The sequence below is a fragment of the Bufo bufo genome, chromosome 4 (genome assembly GCF_905171765.1).
Source record: "Bufo bufo chromosome 4, aBufBuf1.1, whole genome shotgun sequence".
Lineage (NCBI taxonomy): Eukaryota > Metazoa > Chordata > Amphibia > Anura > Bufonidae > Bufo > Bufo bufo.
In genome coordinates this window covers 43,388,419-43,401,202 of record NC_053392.1, presented here as the reverse complement: position 1 = coordinate 43,401,202, position 12,784 = coordinate 43,388,419, and the positions used below count along the sequence as shown (strand labels likewise).

Sequence of the window (12,784 nt, the reverse complement as noted above, 5' to 3'; positions counted from 1 at the left end):
ATACTGCCTCCTATGTACAAGAATATAACTACTATAATACTGCTCCTATGTATAAGAATATAACTACTATAATACTGCTCCTATGTACAATAATATAACTACTATAATGCTGCCTCCTATGTACAAGAATATAACTACTATAATGCTGCCTCCTATGTACAAGAATATAACTACTATAATACTGCTCCTATGTACAAGAATATAACTACTATAATACTGCTTCTATGTACAAGAATATAACTACTATAACGCTGCTCCTATGTACAAGAATATAACTACTATAACACTGCTCCTATGTACAAGAATATAACTACTATAACACTGCTCCTATGTACAAGAATATAACTACTATAATACTGACCCTATGTACAAGAATATATCTACTATAATACTGCTCCTATGTACAAGAATATATCTACTATAATACTGCTCCTATGTACAAGAATATAACTACTATAATACTGCTCCTTTGTACAAAAATATATCTACTATAATACTGCTCCTATGTACAAGAATATAACTACTATAATACTGCTCCTATGTACAAGAATATAACTACTATAATACTGCTCCTATGTACAAGAATATAACTACTATAATACTGCCCCTATGTACAAGAATATAACTACTATAATACTGCCCCTATGTACAAGAATATATCTACTATAATACTACCTCCTATGTACAAGAATATAACTACTATAATACTGCCTCCTATGTACAAGAATATAACTACTATAATACTGCCCCTATGTACAAGAATATAACTACTATAATACTGCTCCTATGTACAAGAATATAACTACTATACTACTGCTCCTATGTACAGAATATAACTACTATACTACTGCTCCTATGTACAGAATATAACTACTATAATACTGCTCCTATGTACAAGAATATAACTACTATAATGCTGCCTCCTATGTACAAGAATATAACTACTATAATACGGCTCCTATGTACAAGAATATAACTACTATAATACTGCTCCTATGTACAAGAATATAACTACTATAATACTGCTCCTATGTACAAGAATATAACTACTATAATACTGCTCCTATGTACAAGAATATAACTACTATAATACTGACTCCTATGTACAAGAATATAACTACTATAATATTGTCCCTATGTACAAGAATATAACTGCTATAATACTGCCTCCTATGTACAAGAATATAACTACTATAATACTGCCTCCTATGTACAAGAATATAACTACTATAATACTGCTCCTATGTACAAGAATATAACTACTATAATACTTCTCCTATGTACAAGAATATAACTACTATAATACTGCCTCCTATGTACAAGAATATAACTACTATAATACGGCTCCTATGTACTAGAATATAACTACTATAATACTGCTCCTATGTACTAGAATATAACTACTATAATACTGCCTCTTATGTACAAGAATATAACTACTATAATACTGCCTCCTATGTACAAGAATATAACTACTATAATACTGCTCCTATGTACAAGAATATAACTACTATAATACTGCTCCTATGTACAAGAATATAACTACTATAATACTGCTCCTATGTACAAGAATATAACTACTATAATACTGCTCCTATGTACAAGAATATAACTACTATAATACTGCCTCCTATGTACAAGAATATAACTACTATAATACTGCTCCTATGTACAAGAATATAATTGTGAAGGTCCATTCACACATCTGTGTGTGTTTTGCGGATCCGCCAAACACGGACAGCGGCAATGTGCGTTCCGCATTTTGCGGACCGCACATTGCCGGCACTAAAAGGAATATGCCTATTCTTGTCCGCTATTGCGCACAAGAATAGGACATGTTCTATATTTTTCAGGATCGGAATTGCGGACCCGGAAGTGCGGGTCCGCAATTCCGGATCGCGCGGCCCCATAGAAAATGTATGGGTCCGCAATTCCGTTCCGCAAAATGCGGAATGGAATTGCGGATGTGTGAATGGAGCCTTAGACACATTTTCCAGGATTATTTGGCAGCAGCTCTGGATGTGACTGGAGTTTACACTCCACAATGATGAAGGGCCTCGCCTCACTGTAAAATCGCCCGTCTCTGCGCAGGATGTGGACGCTGTGGCCTCTGACGATCCATTTGGATAACGAATGCCCGGCTCGTTAGAGGGGTCAGAGCTGCGGTGACAGACGGGCGCATATTTAGCATACATTTCTCCTGATGACATATCAGTGTCCGCACAGCGCTGACCCCGCCATCACACGGAGATAATGCACTCATTACGCCATACAGGAGAGGACAAATCAATAGCAAATTAACACTTATCAGGCAGCGGGAGGTTAACAAAAAGGAAGAAGAATGTGTTACAGTCCGCCCGCATTCATCTTCATGGGCTGTCAGCGGCATCCGTCCGGGGGCCTTCCTGTTACCCAGAGGACGCCATAAACTGGAACTGCGACCAAATCACGGAAAGAGGCCCAGACTAAAGTGAGAGGAGCAGAACCTGGAGCCAACAGGAGAAAGCGAACATAAAGGGGTATTCCTACTGCAAAAGGTCTGATGGGTTCCACCGATTGTCATCTCCATCTCTTCTGGTTTCTGGACAGTTTTGGCATTACCCTGCTGATAGAGGGCACCGCTGCCATGAACTTGGCTGAACATTGGTTAGGTAGGTGGCATGAGTCGCATCCAGCTTATGCCAGGACAAAAAGGTCTCCAGCATGCTCAACCTGCGGCCCTCTAGCTGTTGCTAAACTACAACTCCCATCATTCCCGGACAGCGCCCTACAGCTATCAGTCTACAGAAGGGCCTGGTGGGAGTTGTAGTTTTACAACAGCTGGAGGGCTGCAGGTTGAGCATCCCTGGCCTAGAGCATGGCACAGCCTCCACCTTTCTTAGTGCACCCTGGTACCACCCCCTCCGCAGGTAAGTGACGCTCACACGCACCCGGCTGTCCACATGATGTAACCCGATTCATCAGACCAGGTGCCCCCAGGTCCAGTTCCGATGCTTACATGCCCATTGTAGATGCCCTCAGACTCTGACCAGTCTGCGGCTACAAAGCAAGCGGCGATGTCCTGACAACTTTCTATCATAGCCAGCAACGTTGTCAGCTCTGCTGTGGGATCGGACCGCTCGCCTTCACCCATGCATCCGTGGGTGCCAGTGACCCTGTATCTAGTTATCCTTCCTTGGACCACTTTTGGTAGGTACCAAGCACTACATCCCAGGAACACTGCTGAGCAGATGTTCTGGCCGCTCAGATCCTCGCGCTTCCTCATTTTTCCTGCTTCCAACCCATCAAGCTCAAGGACTGCCTTAGCTTGCCACTTAATACGTCCCAATCCCCGGCAAGAGCCGTAGTGCCCATATAATCGGTGCCCGCTTCTTCTTCACCGGGGTTACAACGTTACGGCCAATGTGAACAGTCGCACTTTTCAGGACTCTCGCTACACTCTATGGCGGCACAGGAGGCAGAGAAGTCCTGGTTATCGGCATGTAATGAAGGCAGTAACTAGTCGTCTACACTCCTATCGGGACATTGATCTTTTCTTGCTGTCAGCGAATGGTAAAATGGATTTTGCCAAAACCTTTTGCTGACCCTGGTGCTACCTTCACAAATGTACGATTTGTGAAGCCTCTGCTTTTACAGAGGATTGCCTACACTGATACACTGTAACAAAACTGCAGCCAGGCTGTGAGAGTCCGTCATCCATGAGTGTAAATGAGAAGGTTTCTATTCACTGACAGCAATAGAAATAATCATTGAGGACGTCAGTGGTAGGGTCGGAAGAAATGTTAAGCCAAAAGAATATTGGGACAAAATCTCATCCCCCCACCTGTCTACTGCAGCTCGGACCCCCGACAGAGGACCAGAACCCCCAATTCTTCCTCCCAGCACATCACTGTGGGAAATACAGCAAGTGCCCAGTACGAGGGTGCCTGGAGCCCGCCGCCCTGTCGTTCATACTCTGCACCCTGACATCACTGTCAGCACTTTCTAGGCCACCGTTCAGATGTGATCTGTGGACTGTTCCACCGCCACGGGTACAATGACAGGAAAGTAATCCCCCCCGTCTTTCTAGTGTCTGCGGCATCATTACGGCCCATGCACACAAACGTATTTTTCCAGTGTCCGGAATTTGTGCTTTGAATATCTGCAATTTGCAGACTGCAAAAACACCCAACGGTCATGAGCACGATCACGTATTTTGCGGTTATGTTTGAGGCACTATATGGTACTATTATTTTGCGGTAACTACGTGCACTAATATATTTGAGGTGGCCATATGGCACTATTAGGTTTGGGGGGACAATATGCATTTGAGGTCACTTTATGTACCGTTATGTTTGAGGCCCTATATGGTACCATTATTTTGAGGTGAATATATGGCACTATTATGTAGGGTGACAATATGCAGGATTATGTTGGAGGCACCATGTCACACTATTATTCTGAGGTCACATGTTGGGGGCACTGTGTAGTACCATTATTTGAGGTCACGACATGGCTCTACTATTTAGGAGGACACCACAGCATTCCTCTTTAGGACCTTGACGCCCAGAGAGTACAGATTGGCGGCACTTTCAGGGTTACATCGCCCCCGTAGCCGTTTAGCGTGTTAATAAAAGTTGAGAGTTTGAGGCTTCACCTGATGTCGCCGCGTGATCACCTGCGGCATCGGAGGATCTCGGCGTCTACAGCCGAGCGTCTGACACTTTTATTTTTAGCCCTCAGCAGCTCGGTTCGCATTACGCGTGCTTCACGGGTGAGCGCAGAACAATTCCCTTTCATCCCGGCTAATTTCTGCAGGAACATGAAACGCGCTGCTGGTGAATACGTTTATGAAGACGCAGCTTGTTATCCAGCCCATTATTAGACTGCGCGGCGTAAGGGTAAGACCATCATTTATGTCGCCCTCACGTCACCTCCACTGCAGTGTGAACACGGGTTTACGCCAACCAGCTTCTTACCAATCTGGCATCCGGGGGTATAGATGGAATTTGAAGGGCCTACTATCTCCTGGACCTCACCACTGCGCTCCTTTCGTGAGGGGTCCCTTTCACCATTTTTCTCTGCACGGTGGCGCTCTCGGGCACCCATTACTACGGTGCACTACACATGCTGCCATGTAGTCATATAGGGTCCAACGAACTCAGACCTGCAGACATACGCGTGCTGCCTCGTGGCTCTGCCCTGGTGCGGAGCTGTGCAGGAGGACAAACATGGAGACGGATCCAACTGAGCATTTCCCTGATCATGTTTTCTGTTTGGGTGTCCGAAAATTTAGCTTTTATGCTAATGGTGCAATCTCGGCAGGAACAGGGTGTTCTCGCTGCGCACAGAAGCGCGGTATAAACTCCTAATAGGAGAATCTAAATAACGCTGAGAATGACAAGTCATCTGGCGGGAGCAGACTGCATGACTGCAGGGGATTTCGCCGCAGATTCGCACCCCATCTCCGCCCTATTCTCTTGTCCCCTTATCGGGGCCGATGGAGTCTTTTTAAGTAACTGGATGCCTGACATAATCGCTGACTGGCGAGTCAGAGCGTCTCCAAAACGACTGGTCCTGTGGGGTGTTCCCAGTAGGTACCTACCAAAAGTGCTTCAGGATGATGGGTGTGAGGAGTGAAGGCGAGTCCATCTGGTGTGATCCCATAGAAGAGATCCTGCAGAGAGCTGACAACGTTACTGCTGGCCATGACAGCGCAGCATGCTGTATATGTGGCGGTGCACCTGAAGACCGGTCACAGCGCCCATGCGGACCACCTCTGAAAGTATCTACAATGGGCATGTGAGCATCAGAAGTGGACTGTGGAGCAAAGGAAGAAGTCACCTGGTCTGATGAATGAGGTTACATCATGTGGACGGCCGGGTGTGTGGGCATCACTTACCTGGGGAAGAGACGGCACCAGGCGTATTATGAGAAGACAAGCCGGTGGAGGCAATGTGATCGTCTGGGCAATGTTCTGCTGGAGACCTTGCATCATGTGGATGTGACACGTACCACCTACCTAACTATTGTACAGACAAGTCCCCCCCATGGGATGGGGGTATTATACCGGAAATGGACTACATGACAAACTACGCGTTTACACCGGTGGGACAAGCCGGGTGCGCACACTAGCCGTGATGGACGCAGTATCCGCGAGAAAGATCAGATGCTCCGCGTGGCAGGATTACGTGGCTGACATTTGCATCCTATTCATTTATTCCCCCGTGTTATGCCAGAATACATATTGGAGCAGCAAATATCATTACTGCCTGTAATAAAAAAATAATTCAATTCTAACAATTATTAGAGCGCATGAGGGGCCGGGGGGGGGGGGGGGGGGCCGCGGGCAATTGCTACAACCGGGGATGACTTACTGCAAGGGCATCTTTTTCACAATAAAATAAAAAAAAAACATAGCTGCGCAAGTAATGATTCTTGAATTTATTTCAGCATTTCTTCCCACCTAATTCATAAATGTCAAAAATCTGATTACTAGTGCAAAATGGAGACGAGACTGAAGCAGTGCGACATCCCAGCAGCAGACCGGTAACCGCTACAGCTTCCTACGCCACCATATCCGATTTGCGTGCTGTCCACACTTTATATATTTTGTGGACCCGTTGACTTCAGTGGGTTCCTAGTCCGCATTTTGCGGAGATATTCTTATTGCGGAACAGACATGCGGATGCAGAGAGCACACAGATTATCCGCGCACTATCCGTATGGCTGCTCCGCAAAAAGATACATGTCCTATACTTGGCACCAAAACGTGGACCAAAGACCCATTGAAGTCAATGGGTCCACAAAAAGTGAGGATGCAACACAGAAGGTATCCGTACTTGGTAAACCGCAAAATACATACGGTTGTGTGAATGTAGCCTTAATAGGTCATAGTAATCAGCAAAGAAGTCAAAGGAAAAAGCGGGGGCTCACAGGTTGTCCTACGTGGACAACTTTGGTCAAGTACTACATACCAGGGATAACCTCACAAGATGGAGATGTTCTGACCCGGTTGTCTGTACATCACAACTTAACCCTTGCCAGAGTCGCGTAGATCTCACGATTGCTCATCGTCTCCCTTCCACCACATCGCCTTCAAGAACGGACTGCTCACGGATCGGCCATAGACCTTACAGGGAAATTTCCCGGTGGGCCGATGTCCATAGAGCCACCTGGGCCCTCCTCATGTCCGGCCAGTGGAAGTTTGTGGGGCAGTATTTTGTGATGGGCTGTGGTATTTGGCTCTGTTGGGGGAGTATAATGTGCCACAATATGGTATAGCTGGCCGACCCCTCCATCAAATTGGACCCAACTACAAAACGGGGCAAATTTTAGCATTTTTTCCAGGGTCACTTCAAGTTCCCAGTCCGCCCCTCTAAAAAGTGTGAAAACTAAAAATGGATAATACTTATAACAGGTGTGCAGCACTCCAGTTTTTCGTTTTGTGGGATACCTACAAAGGATAAAAGGTCCCAAAAACGTTACATATCACCCCTTTAAGAGACAACAAAAAAAAAATTTAAAATAAATCTGACTTCTCTCATTTCTTTGATTTCTAGAAAGCATCTGGAATAGGCAGAAATCCGTCCTGCATCTTGCCTGGCTGAACACAGGGACTGCTGCCGTCAGCAACACGCCGGCTCGTGGAGGGAGATCAGACGGCCGGTGATGCCCCTCCAGCGCACTCACTGCCGACTAGAGAGAGATGTGCTCCTTCTGATTGCTCCACGCGTTTCATACACCGGGCCTGTCATGCTGGAGGGACGGTGTCAATCTGATGGGATCCTGCTTACCGGCAATCAGAAGGAAACAAATGAGAAGCACACGACACCCATCATCCCCACACGTGGGAGGTGCAGCTCTACGCGGCCGGCGACCCCTGCCCACAGATTTCCAGCCGCTACAATGTGCTCCATTAAAGGCTATGGGGGCTAGAAAACAAATTGAGCTCATGCCCGGCTTCATCTTAAACTTCCATAGCATGGCCATCGCTTCACTAAATGCTGGGAATCAGCCACAGGAGTCACTGGGGAGGGGACCCCCACTCCAGATAGGCGAGGGTCCCAGAGGTGACTATGCCTTTCTAGTGTACCAAGTAGGACTGCATCTGCTAAACAGCGCACCTTAAAGGGGTTGTCCCATTACCAAAAAATAAAAATAAACTTATCCCTGATCCACGGGATAGCGGATAAGTGATTGATGGGGTACAAAAGATGGCGGCCCTCGCCGAGCACAACAATGGTTCCATGCGGAAATCATCCTGCCATGTGGATTATGAAATCTTCAGCATGTCCATCCATTGTGCGGGTTTCACTGTAAATCAGGGCTATATAGTGTGTTTTTCTGTGCGGATTTTATGTCTATTGAAGTCTATGGTAAAAAACGCTCTACAGAAGGGGCGCACAAAGAACGGACATGCTGCCGATTTTAAAATCCATACGGCAGGTCAATTTCTGCACGGAAGAAAAAGCAAAGTCTACATAAGGTAGCATGGAAGGACGTAAAGCTCGCACTTCTCAGATCTGCACCTCCGGGTTTCATTGGCTCACTTCAGCTTTTCTAGTCTGTAGAGTTCGGTTACCATATACCCTCTATGGATTATCTAGCTCTATGTATATAGATACACGGGATAGATAGATACGGGATAGATAGGAGACAGACAGAAAGATATGTAACGTTTCGGCAGTACTGTCGCCTTTTCCAGGCATTGCTCCTAGGGGCTCATTTGCATATTATAAAGCAGGGGTGGCCGCATGCGGCTCTAGCGGTGGAGCTGGGAAGCAGTCAGGCGGCTCCGATCTCTTTTCCTGATCGGGCACCAGCTCCAGCTCGCTCTCCACTACGTCCTGATGCACAGTGTGAGAACGTAGTACGTGGAGACATGGACTATGACCTGATGTTGTGCTCATCGGGTCACAGTGGAGAGCGTGTCAGACCTGCAGAGTAGCAGGGGCCCGAGCAGGAGAGGGAAGAGATTTATTTTAAATGATAGAACTGAACATGGGGGGGGGGTCTGACCTAAGCATGGGGAGGGGGGTCCTGATTTGAGCAATGGGGGTCTGACCTAAGCATGGGGAGGGGGGTCCTGATTTGAGCAATGGGGGTCTGACCTGAGCATGGGGAGGGGGGTCCTGATTTGAGCAATGGGGGTCTGACCTGAGCATGGGGAGGGGGGTCCTGATTTGAGCAATGGGGGTCTGACCTGAGCATGGGGAGGGGGGTCCTGATTTGAGCAATGGGGGTCTGACCTGAGCATGGGGAGGGGGGGTAGATGGAGATCTGAGCATGGGGAGGGAGGGGTAGATGGAGATCTGAGCATGGGGAGGGGGGGTAGATGGAGATCTGAGCATGGGGAGGGAGGGGTAGATGGAGATCTGAGCATGGGGGGGGTAGATGGAGATCTGAGCATGGGGGGGTAGATGGAGATTTGAGCAATGGGGGTCTGATCTGAGCATGGTGAGGGGGGGGGAGAGATGGAGATCTGAGCATGGTGAGGGGGGGGGGAGAGATGGAGATCTGAGCATGGGGGGGAGAGATGGAGATCTGAGCATGGGGGGGAGAGATGGAGATCTGAGCATGGGGGGGAGAGATGGAGATCTGAGCATGGGGGGGTAGATGGAGATCTGAGCATGGGGGGGTAGATGGAGATCTGAGCATGGGGGGGTAGATGGAGATCTGAGCATGGGGGGGTAGATGGAGATCTGAGCATGGGGGGGTAGATGGAGATCTGAGCATGGGGGGGTAGATGGAGATCTGAGCATGGGGGGGTAGATGGAGATCTGAGCATGGGGGGGTAGATGGAGATCTGAGCATGGGGGGGTAGATGGAGATCTGAGCATGGGGGGGTAGATGGAGATCTGAGCATGGGGGGGTAGATGGAGATCTGAGCATGGGGGGGTAGATGGAGATCTGAGCATGGGGGGGTAGATGGAGATCTGAGCATGGGGGGGTAGATGGAGATCTGAGCATGGGGGGGTAGATGGAGATCTGAGCATGGGGGGGTAGATGGAGATCTGAGCATGGGGGGGTAGATGGAGATCTGAGCATGGGGGGGTAGATGGAGATCTGAGCATGGGGGGGTAGATGGAGATCTGAGCATGGGGGGGGTAGATGGAGATCGGAGCATGGGGGGGTAGATGGAGATCTGAGCATGGGGGGGTAGATGGAGATCTGAGCATGGGGGGGTAGATGGAGATCTGAGCATGGGGGGGTAGATGGAGATCTGAGCATGGGGGGCTAGATGGAGATCTGAGCATGGGGGGGTAGATGGAGATCTGAGCATGGGGGGGTAGATGGAGATCTGAGCATGGGGGGGTAGATGGAGATCTGAGCGGGGGGGGGGGGGGTAGATGGAGATCTGAGCATGGGGGGGTAGATGGAGATCTGAGCATGGGGGGGGGGTAGATGGAGATCTGAGCATGGGGGGGGGGGGGTAGATGGAGATCTGAGCATGGGGGGGGTAGATGGAGATCTGAGCATGGGGGGGGTAGATGGAGATCTGAGCATGGGGGGGGTAGATGGAGATCTGAGCATGGGGAGGGGGGGGGGGGGAGATGGAGAACTGAGCATGGGGAGTCTGATTTGTGTTGTCTGATCTGAGCATTGGGGGTCTGATGAAAAATATATTTTTCATCAGACCTCAGATCAGAAGAAAAATATTTTTATTTTCTTATTTTTCTTTGTTAAAACCTAGGTGCATCTTGTAGGGCAAAAAATACGGTGACTCGTGTATAGCTTGTGGCTCCTGGTAGTGATATTTTTTTATTTATTTTTTTGGCTCTGTTATAAACTATCAGTTTTCTCCAGGATGAGGGCAGAAGATGGTACCAAGACCACGATGCTCACCTGGCACGGGCACATGTCTCAGGTGAAATGACTTTATTGCAACATATTTCTTTAAGTATGACATCAATGTCAGGTGTGGGTGCCACCTCTGGGACCCGATCCCATCTCCAGAAGGGTACCCCCCCCCCCCCAAGTGAACAGAGAAGAGCCGCAATGGATGGAGAACACGCTGCACATGCACAGCCCCATAGTGGTGAATGGAGAGGTGGGCTGCTTGCTGTTAGTGAATAGAAACACTGCTTAAAATCAGAGAGTGAAGACCTTCCCCAATCACTGCCTGCTGACAGAACAGATTCGCTGCAAAAAGCTCTGCCCTGCGTCAGCAGCACTCAATCAGGACAGGTTTTCAGAGTCACGATGGACTGCAAGCAGAGATCTTAAAAATGGCCAAGAATTGGAACACAAATTTGAAAAAGCTGCAGACCTTTACCTTACACAAGGACATACGTACGGAAAAGGGGTGCACAGCTCAAACAGCACCCACCACACGAGGGGCATGCCATCCACCCAATGTCGACATCATGAGACTACCCCTTTAAGGAAGCCTAGCAGTTTAATTTGTGGAATTGCATTGATAGTAATTTCCCAATGCACCCATTATCATGAGATACCCAGGATATTAATGGCATATTGCTAACTAATGGATATGCCATCGTTAGGTGCAGGTCCCAGACCTATCGTATTTCCACAACGGGAGCACACACTGCGCATGCACGGCGTGAATAGAGCGTGCACCGTCCAAGTGCACCCACCTCTCTAGTCACCGCTGTGGGCCAGAAACAGCCGAGCAGGCGCTGGTCTATTTCTGTAACTCCCATAGTGCTGAATAGAGGGTGGCTGCACCCCATTCTGGGGATAGCAGCGGGTCCCAGATGTGAGACCAGCACCTATCTGACAAAGTTGGCAGATCTTAGTGATGTCCCAACGCCGCCCCAGAACCAATATAACCAGAGGATACAAGCGACCCCCTAAACCTCCCCCCCCCCTCCGACCTAAATGTGTGGACCACATGTACAGTACAAGTGATATTAAATACGCTGAGCGAAGAATCGAAAACATCAGGTCCCCCCCCCAGCAGATGTGTCGTAACCCTACGTAAAGATTTAACCCCTGCAGACGTGGAGCTGCTGAGGTCGGGGCAGAGAGACAAATCCTCCCTATACACAAAATATGAAAAAAACGATTCATTAATAATTCAGCTCTTGCATGTCTGCTGTGGAGGAAACTCCGCCGCTGCGAGAACAAAGTGTCCCAGCATCTCAAGGACTTTCAGTGTAAATGTGACCCAAATGAGGAGAGGATGACGACAAGTCCAAATATAGCCAGGAAGTACTGGGCGAGAAATGTATCACACGGACAGTAAGAGGAGGCGCTGATCCTTCATACAAATCCGCGAGGAGCAGTAAAATCGGGAGCAGACGGCCCGAAACCGAGAACGTGCGGCATGTGAACCATGGTCAATGACTGGGGGAGGCTTAAAGGGCAACTCCAGTCATAACCAATAAGAGCATCAAACATCCGGTACACAGCGCCAGGTGACACGGCAGAGATACCTCAGGCAGCAAAAACGTATTACTGGCTTCACTGGTGGGGGCAGGTTTGATCACGCTGTACGGTACGGGAAAGACTAGGTGCCGGGATACGCCATGAAGGTCAAGAATATAATACTGCAGAATCCAGCCTCCATAGGGAAGTATAAAATACAACGGCTTAGTCATAACGCTATGGTACTATGGGCGTCATTTACTAACCAGTAATACGCCTATATTAGGTGTATTTCTGGCGCAGATTGTGGGGCAAAGTTTATTTGCGTCGGAATCAGCGACTTTATCCCGCTCACGCCAGGTCTAAAAAAGTGGATTTAGCGTGGGCGAAGAAGGACCAGCAGGACAGTCTCATTTATCGTAAGGAAAAGGTCTAAATGCAAGACAGCTCGGAGGCTGGCGATGGATACGTC

At 48.1% G+C, this 12,784-nt stretch overlaps 1 protein-coding gene across 5 annotated transcripts in view; it reads right to left on the bottom strand.

Moving 5' to 3' along the window:
- HMBOX1 (homeobox containing 1) overlaps positions 1-12,784 on the bottom strand; it is an 89,530-nt gene that overhangs the window by 53,704 nt on the left and 23,042 nt on the right. The window lies entirely within an intron of this gene.